Source organism: Melanerpes formicivorus, unplaced genomic scaffold, assembly GCF_026170545.1.
Source record: "Melanerpes formicivorus ecotype bairdi unplaced genomic scaffold, bMelFor1.0.p_v2 SCAF_65, whole genome shotgun sequence".
NCBI classification, from domain to species: Eukaryota; Metazoa; Chordata; class Aves; order Piciformes; family Picidae; genus Melanerpes; species Melanerpes formicivorus.
Window position 1 is genome coordinate 3,421,684 of NW_027142417.1, and position 8,998 is coordinate 3,430,681.

Below are 8,998 nucleotides of genomic sequence, written 5' to 3' on the forward strand. Positions count from 1 at the left end.
TTCCCTGCACACAGGAGCAAGGCTTTTTAGCAGCACAAGTGACATTATGAAATGTGGGTTTATTTCTTCATCACGTCCTCTCACTGCCACCAGAGAAAAGAGGATGTCCAAGCACCACAAAAGCACTGAAAGTGATGGGACTGGCAAAGCTGAGCTTGCCAGCCCCCTGCTCACCCCACAGCAGCACTGCTTCAGCATCCCCAAAGTGACCTGGGATCCCCAGTGAGCTCCTGCCTGTCCTCCCCTGCTTTGCCTTTTGCTCTTCTGGGGTGGGAGTGTGGGAGTTGTGTGTGGCTGGTTTGGTTTTGATTTTTACAAAGTGTTTGTTTTCCAGTGGGACCAAAATATTGCACTTGCAAGGTTTTTGTTTCCAAGCCACATTCAAACCTCTGCTCACCAGCACCTGTTCCTCACCACGGGACTCCTCTGGCTGTCTCTCTCCACTAGAAAGAGTTCCTCCTCCACAGCATTCTCAGAACAGCTGAGACATTTCCCAGCCAGCATTACCCATTTCCACGTTCTCCACATGATGCTGTCAGGAGCCTGTGAATCAAAGCCAGAATTTTAGAGGGAAACACAGACAGCGAAGCTCTGGCTCACTTCTATCTCGTTAGAAACCAGCACACTGATACAACAGGCGTGTCTGTAACAGATGTGCTCCCCTTCTCCTTTTCTCCTCAATGCTGCCTTCACCATGAGCAACAAAACACCACCCAAGTGACTGAGGGCAAAGCACCCCTGGGCCAGTGGTGCTGGAGGGATTTGTGTCCTGAGGAAAATCTCTGAGGCAAACAAACCACCAGGAAAATTTGGTGTCCTGCAAAAGGATTGTTCAAGAAAGAAGAGCAGCTGAGCTAACCATGACCTGTTACTGGACTAGGCAACAAAACTTCCATGAGAAGTGAGACAGGGAAAAGACTTAATCAGCAAAGCAGCTAGGAACAGATCTAAAACCTGGCTTGTGCAGAGAGGGTTCCCTGGCTAAGGCCAAGTCTCTCTCTATGACCCCCAGGCAGATCAAAACCACCCAGGCTCTCTGATCTAAAGCACATTTCTGGTTGCATTACAGAAAACCCTTCTTCAGGATACTCCCATGGGGCCACTCCAGCGCTTTTGGTCATGCTGGCTGCCAAGCGTGCACAGAGCTTTGTTCACAGGAAGGACCATGTTCTGCTTCCAGGCTCTTAGAGCTGAGATCAAACCCTGCAATAAAACCCTCCAGCAGCCACCACTCCTGTCACATGCAAATACCTAAACTTCTACTGAATCCCCTTGCCTGGTCGACCATCTGCAGCCTCCCTCAGCCAAGAGCATTGCCAGAGGTGCAGATGTTCCTCACCTTTTCATGTCCTAGGCACAGCCAAAGTTAAAATTCAGTTATCCTGTTTACCTTAGCCTCCTGAACATCACAAGCAACAAGTCCAGATATGCTGCTACCATCTGAAACCCAGGTTTGAAACTCACAGCCCATCCTGGATTTGTTAGTCAAGCCCTGGGAAGTTTTGGGAAGACTACGGAGGTCTGAGGATCTTCGGGACTGGCTTGAGGCCTTTTGCACTTCTCCTCCTCCAGAGATCCACTTCCTTCCCTGCAGCAACAGGGACCAGCCCCCCCTCCCCCCCCCCCCCCCCCCGCCAGGTTCAGGTTCTCACTACGGCACCTCGAGCTGAACCACAGATGACTTCTTCCCACCCTCAGCAGGTCCCTGACCAGCAGCCCAACCTCCCTGCTCCCTCAAGCTTTATACTTTCTACATCTCCCTACACCAAGCAGCCTCTTCCCACCTGCCCTCCCAGGTCACTCTCACTTATGGCCATTGTCCCACCACTGGATGTCTCTGCACCAGCCTGGAGCTGAGGGAGGTAACCAGACCCCCTTCTCAGCCCCTTCGGTTTCCCTTCCCGTCCCACCTAACAAGGTGACCAGTAGTCAGGATTTAAGCTTTGTAATAGATTAACCAGAAGATTTTAGGGTTAAACCTGCCACAAAACCCCGGGGAAATGCAGCTGCAGCCTGCAGCAGGAGGGGAGCATTTGCTTGCTGAGCTCATTTGCTGTTGAGTAAACGATGAAATAAAATTCTGTTTCCAGTTGCTGCCTCAGAGGGAGCAAAAGGGAACTGGAGAGAAAAGCATGGCCCTGGAGAGCCAGGAGATGAGGTTCTGCCCTGAGTGATACCACCGGGTCGTCCCTGGCACTGAGCGCCCAGGCAGGGTGGGCAGGCTCTGCGCAGCCAGCTGGCAGTTTTCAGGTGCAGGTTGCTCAGCAGCTGTGCTGCATTTCGTGCTTTTCCTCAGCGCCGCCTCTTTCCTGCGCCTCGCCAGGAGCCAGGGAATCGAAGCCGGAGCAGCGGTGCGGGCAGACAGACGCCGGCTCCTTTCCGGTGGCACAAGGTCCCGGTGCGGGCAAAGGCCGCTCCCTCGCGTGGCCAAACCCGATCGTTGCCGGCTCTGCGGCGTTCCCGATGGCATGGAAATTCCTTGGGGAAGGGATTGCTGGCCTCGGTTGGCGCTCCCTGCGCAGTCACAGGCGTGTTCGGACACGCAGCGGCACGGAGACACCAACGCACGGAGCGCAGGCAGTGTGCCATACGCAGCTGCACCCAGTGCCTCTGGGTGAAAAGGCTACCCAAAAAAATCACCTCCCCCAGAAAACCAGAGAGGGAAAATGTGCCCAGGATCTGCCAGGCAGAAAGGTGCAGCTCCATGCAGCAGAGGTGGGGGTGATGGAGGCTGTCACAGCCCAGCATGGACTGAGCTCTTGCTCGATCAACAACAACAAAGAGTTAAACTCACAGACTGGCCTGGAAATTAAAGATGTGAAACTGCTGGATTCCTTCAGAGGATTAACTCACACCCTGCAGTCTCTTCTCAGGGTGTGCAGAACCCTGTGTGAGACCTCTTGGGAGCACTGCAAGACACCGGTGGGGTCCAGAGACCTCACCCATGCGTCTGAACTCACCCCAGTGGCCACTGCAAGCCCAGCACAGGCGGTGGTGTCATGGTCCCCACCGTGAGGAGGTGCACAGATGGGCTGCTGGTCAGCAGCACCCTAACGGCGTGCTCCAAGAGCTTGGAGTCCCTTCCCTCACCCTGCTTTCCAACCCCACACCAAGCTCCAGGAACCTTGCATTCAGTCTCAGTGCAGCAGAGCCTTCTCCACACAGAACTGCACAACAATCTCCTGCCAACAGGTCCCCAGAGACCAGAAATAAAATGACCAGTCCCACCTCCAGGCACGCTGCAACTCCTCCACACTGTCCTTGCTAACACACCACTGTTTATTTAACAGTGCCAAGCATGGCAGAATCTTGCTATGAAATGTCCCTGTCAAATGAATTCCTCCCCACAGGCACCCCACTGGGAAGGTGGGAAGAGGAGACCATGGACATGCTGAACTCAGCAGTGAGTCACCTGGACAAGAAAGTTTATTTCCTGGGCAGTGTAACAGGCTTGTGCCAACAGTCCCAGTGAGCTCAGGTGTTCCCCGCTGCTACCAGCAGCCCTTCAGACCTACCTCACACACATAGCTACTGGGGGTTGCTGCAAAGAATGGCTGGAGGCTGAGAATTCAAGTCCCCTCAGCACAGGACAGATGATGTCACTGAACCCAGACAGCACCAAGAGTGAGCTGGGCGCTTCCCACCATACCTTCCCTGAGGCTCCTGCAGAGCATTTGAGCATTTGCTGCATTCAAGGTGCAGATGTCCTTGAAAGGGGGGACACAGAGAGCAGAGAGGTAGAGCTGTGGGAGCAAGCTGCAGCAAGGTACCTCCACACTTTCCAGGAACTTGCAGCTGCTTTTCCCTTCAGTGCTGGCCGTGCTCAGAAAATGAGACCCAGCCCAGCAGGAGTTTCCCCTCAAACAGCCTCCCACCCCTCCCTGTCATTAAGGAGCCATAATTCAAGCTTAAAGACTTTGGAAAGAAATTTATCTTCCTGCAGAGGAGGCAGAGTGATGCACACACAGTGGAGCAATCTAATTTTAGCTCGTTCAGACAATGTGCTGGATCCCTGGGTGCTTACTGGGGCTGTTCACAGCCCTCCAGGCTGCTGCAAGTGCAGGCATTGCAAACTCATCTGAATGTTGGCATTCCACGGGCTCCAGCCCTGGGTTAGCAGAAGGCAAATCAAACCCTAGGTCTTCTTCAGTTCTTCTTTTAAGAATAAAACTCCCCCCCAAATACAAACATCAACATAGCTCTGGCTTCAGATGGATTTTAACAAAGGTGTCCAAGGCCACATCTCCCTCTCACACATCCAGTGGCTGAACTCTGATTCCAGCTCCGTTCCCCATGGTACTGTGGAAGTCTTTGGACCTCCAGCTCTTCTGCTGCAGGCTGAGGAATTGTTTCCCTAGACCTCCTTGTCTGACACACAGACCATCTTCTGCCACACTTAGATGCAGTTCCTTGGGCCATGTGCTGCCGTGGAGCAGACAGATGCTGTTTTAACTCATGGTGTCCCTCAGATATCCAGGTCAGAGACTCTGAAACCCTGGAAAATCCAAAGCACTTTGTTTTCATCCCAGTGTCCTGAGCAGGACAACCAACTTCTGAAGCTATGGTGATTTCTGACAGCCTTCCCCACCCAGCTGAATCCCCTAGGCACGCACAACCCAGTGCCTGTTTGCTTTCAGGCAGGTGCAAGGCACAGCAGATCAAAGCACCTGTGCAGGTCACATCCTGGCAGTGCCCTGTGTCAGTACCTAACAAAACCAGGAAAAGGACAACACCAACTGGCACAACAACTCAAGAGGCAGCTCCACCTGGAAGATTTTTAGTTCTAAAACCTGTGTCCTGTGACTAGTTGTGACCCTCTAAGGAGCACCAGATCTCCAGTGAGAAATCCCAGCTACCCCCAGCCACAAGGGTAGGCCAGCAGCACTCCTGCCAAAAGGGATTTTGTTTGTTAGGCTGCTGTTAGGTCCTGTTTCAGGACCCTGTGGTCCCAGACCTTTGAAACTCAATTGCAGAACTCAGACACTGTCGGCAGCATGGGCCACACACCTGCACACAAACTGCTGCTGAAAGCCATCTTCCTGGTTTAATAGCATTGGCAAGAAGAGGACCAGAGAACAAGCAGGGCACAGGCACCATGCTACAAACAGCAGGAGGCCACTGGAGAGTGAGCACAGCCAGGGAAGAGCAGGCTGCATCCAAAGTGAAGCCTTCAGTTTCCATGTGGACAAGTCACTGCTCATCTCCCTGTGAGAAGCCCTGGCATCACCCACCAGTGCCCTGTGATGAGGGCACGATTCTGCCCAGGAAAACAGTGGGCACCTCAGGCTGCAAACAGAAGTCTGTAAAATCATGTGTAGTACGAGAGGGCTGGAGAGCAAGCCTCACACAAGGAAATCATCAGGTTTGAAACACAAGCCAAAGGAAATACTTCTCCAAACAAGGCCCAGTGAATTGTGTAACTGAGCATGGTGGCTGCCAAGGGTTCCAGAAGACTGCACCAGTGCTGCAGAAACTTCCACTGGTGGCTGTAGGAAACAAAACCCAGCAGAAGTTCTGATGCAGCCAGATGCTTCAGAGGTCCCCAGGCTGACAACTGCCAGAAACTGGGTGGATGAAACAGGATGACACTTGTCAGTGTTCTGTTGCTTCTCCAGAGGGCCATGGAGAGAGCACTGGGGCTCTGGGCTGGTCCAGGACAGCAGCTCCTTGCAGAGGAGGCCGAGAGCAGGCTGCTGGGCCCCTCTGTAAGAGGAACCTCCAGGGTTAACCATAGTTTCTCCCAGCTCATTCTCATGACTTTGCTGACTTATGGGGCAGAGCAAGCAAGCACAAGCAGAGAAGTGTGGCACCATTCCTGTTGCATCTAGAAACTGCACCACCATTTCCCTCATCTTCTACAAAACTTTCCTTCAGAAAGCTTCTGAGAGTTTTCTTGACAGCACAGACAGTTTACAGTGTCTGAAAGATTTTTATGGCATGCTATGAACAAAATTTAAATAGCAGTGCCAAGAATCAGAGTGATTTACATCACTCTCTCCAGGGTGGGGCACAGTCTGTCCTTGACTCCATTAGAGGCTCCACACATCCCATGCTGCTGAGCTGTTTATCGCTCTAAATGCAAAAGTTTCCATTCCCAGTCTCCAAAGCCCTCGAGCAGAGCAGGCTCAGTGGCAGGGCAGGGGGGGAAGGCAGGCAAGTCCCCAGGCAATCAACGGGTTCCAGCACAGCCACAGGTCCTGGCTGCCTGCACAGTGCCACAGGGCTCAGAGCAGCTCCTGGTGGCAGAAGGGCGACAGGAGGTGGTCCACACCTCTCTACTTTCTCAGCAGCAGCACTGCTGGCCCTGAGGCCTGATTTCAAAGTACTGCCATCGGTGTAGAGCTGACTTCTAGCACAAGGCCTGTTCTGGAGGTCAGTGGGTGTCTGGCATGGGCACCAGCTGAGTGCTTCCACAACCAGAGCTCACCCACAGCCCATAACATGACTCAGCTCCTTTTGCCATCTCTGAGCAGAGCTACCTAAACCCAGACGTTGAGGAAAATTCTGCCCACACTCCACCAAAGTTCAAAGACATTCCTGAAGTAGAGGCACATTTCCTACTGCTCTTCCAGAGGCAGATCACCCTGTGCTGTGCTCTCCAGCAGCAGGAGCAGTCCTGCTGCGCAGACTGGGGCAAAGCCACCCCAAAGTCAGCAGCAAAATTCAGTGTTACCACTGCGCTCCAGTGCCACCCCAAAACTCTCTCTTCCACATAAAGTGAGCACATGCTGCAGGCCCAGTGCCTTTGCTGTACATTGAAGCCAACATCTGTGAGCTACATTTAATTGGTGTTTTCTGAGGAGCTGCAGGTGAAGTTTGCACATGGCTCCTGCAGCATCTCACTGGAAATATCCACACCAATGCTCCCACAAAACAAGGGGCTCCTCCTGGCAGATAAAATCTGAAATGGCATTTTGGTGCAATTGCATAAGCTTCTCTAACAGAAATTTTGCTTTGAAAGCACCAAAAATGGGTGGAAATACAGAGAACAGGTTTTCTGACCTTCCCCCAGCCAAAGGATTAAGCAAAGATCTCAGCATCTGCCACAACCTCCACAGCTGGCCATGGGCAGCAGCTGTCAGCCGAAGATGGCTCTGTGCTCCTGGTGTTAATCCAAGCTGCTGCACTTCTGGATTAAGATAAAGCCTCAGCCCTGGAGCTCTGCATCCTGGCCAGTCAAAAGTGAGGAAGCAGCTGCTGGCCACACAAAGACAGAATACAGCATGGGGTTTATTACTCTGCCAGCACCGAGATCCAGAAGTACCAGGAGTTGTGTCCAGTCGAGTGGAAGACTCAGGTTTCTGAGCTACAGCAGAGAGGTTGCTGCTGAAGAAAGGAAAGGTTGCTGCTGAAGAAAGGAAAGGTTGCTGCTGAAGAAAGGAAAGGTTGCTGCTGAAGAAAGGAAAGGTTGCTGCTGAAGAAAGGAAAGGTTGCTGCTGAAGAAAGGAAAGGTTGCTGCTGAAGAAAGGAAAGGTTGCTGCTGAAGGGGCAGCAGATCCTCGGCCCCGGGTCCCTGCGGGCTCCCAGGCAGCCCGGCCGGAGCCCGGCTGCGGGGCTGTGGTGCCCTCTCGTGGCTGTTCTGCCCTCAGCACAAACTCGTCCCCGGGCCTGGCTGGTGCGGCCGCGGCCGCTCCGCTCCCCGCCGCTGCTGCCGGATGATTCTGGAAGCGGAGCGAGGGGAGGTGACGATTTTGCGAGGTGCAGCAGGGAAGGCTACACCTTTGCCGCTCTGATTCTGCACAAAGTTCCAAACAGCAAAGGGAAGAGGAGCTGTCATTTCTGGCACTCCTATCACAGACCTGCCATCCTTAAGCTGGATAAAAATAAAGTATTTGTGGAAACCTAAAATAAAAGTGACAGAACAGAGGAGATCAAGAGCAAGTGCACTGGATTCAAAATGAGGCAGCAGGGCTCAGGATTTTTAAGCCTGAAGGAAAAGCTGTTGCCTTTTGTCTTGTCAACATCAAAAGAGCTTCACTACAGGCAGAAGCAGCCTGAAAGGCTGCAGCCCAGTGCTCCTCACCCATCGCTCACGCACCCACAGTGGTTCTGGTTCATCCACAGAGGCTGCAATTCAAAGGAAGCTGTCCAGGCAAACACCAATCTTCTGCCCAAAGACGGAAAGTCAAATTTGAAACAGAAGTCACAACATTTTCTATTTCAAAACTTCCATCCCAGAGTAGAAAATGAAAAATTTAGTTTCTGCCTCATGCAAAATGGTAAATGTGGACCTGCATCCTGCTGTGACACGAGACAAGAGAAACTCACCACTCCACCCAAGCTCTACAACAACTGAAGTCATTCTGCTACTCTGCAGAAAGCAGCAGCTCTGGTAAAGCCAGGATGAAGGTGAAGCCATTGTGGAATGAAGCCATTTTAAAGCCCCAAGGACAAGAAGGTCCAGAAGGCCAAAGTCAGCAGGCAAGAACAGGCTTCAGAGCTTTTGAACCAAACCTCAGGTTTGTTTCACAACTCCTGTGCCAAAGGAGGTTTCCAACAAATAACTTGGCTTAGGGCAACAACTGTGACAGCCCCCCCTTCAAGAAGTGTTAAGAGATCGCCACAAGTACGTCAGATGCTCTCTCCATGGTTTCTCCCTCCACCTTTTATTATTTTGGCAGCCATGACAAGCAGATACCACAAGCAAAGTGGTTCAGAGGCAAAGTGCCAGACTAGAAACTTTGCAAACTTATCCCTTTTGCCCTAAGGTACAAGGTGAGAGCAAGGCACAGTGAGGCTGGGAAGGGCTTCTGAGAAGCAAAAGCCATGGGACAGGGCTTGGTGCAGTATTTAATGTGTGCAGTTCCCTCAGAACTCCCCAGCTCCAGTTCTGCAGTTGCACAGCCAGATTAGATTCCCAGTTTCACACATGGGTTTTAGCTCTTCACATCAGGAGGTGGCAGCAGCACTGCCAGGGAAGCAGCCTGGCCACACTGCAGGGCACTGCTGTCCCCAGCACTGAGCTAAGCAAGCCCCTGCCTGCCAGGCGCACTTCAGG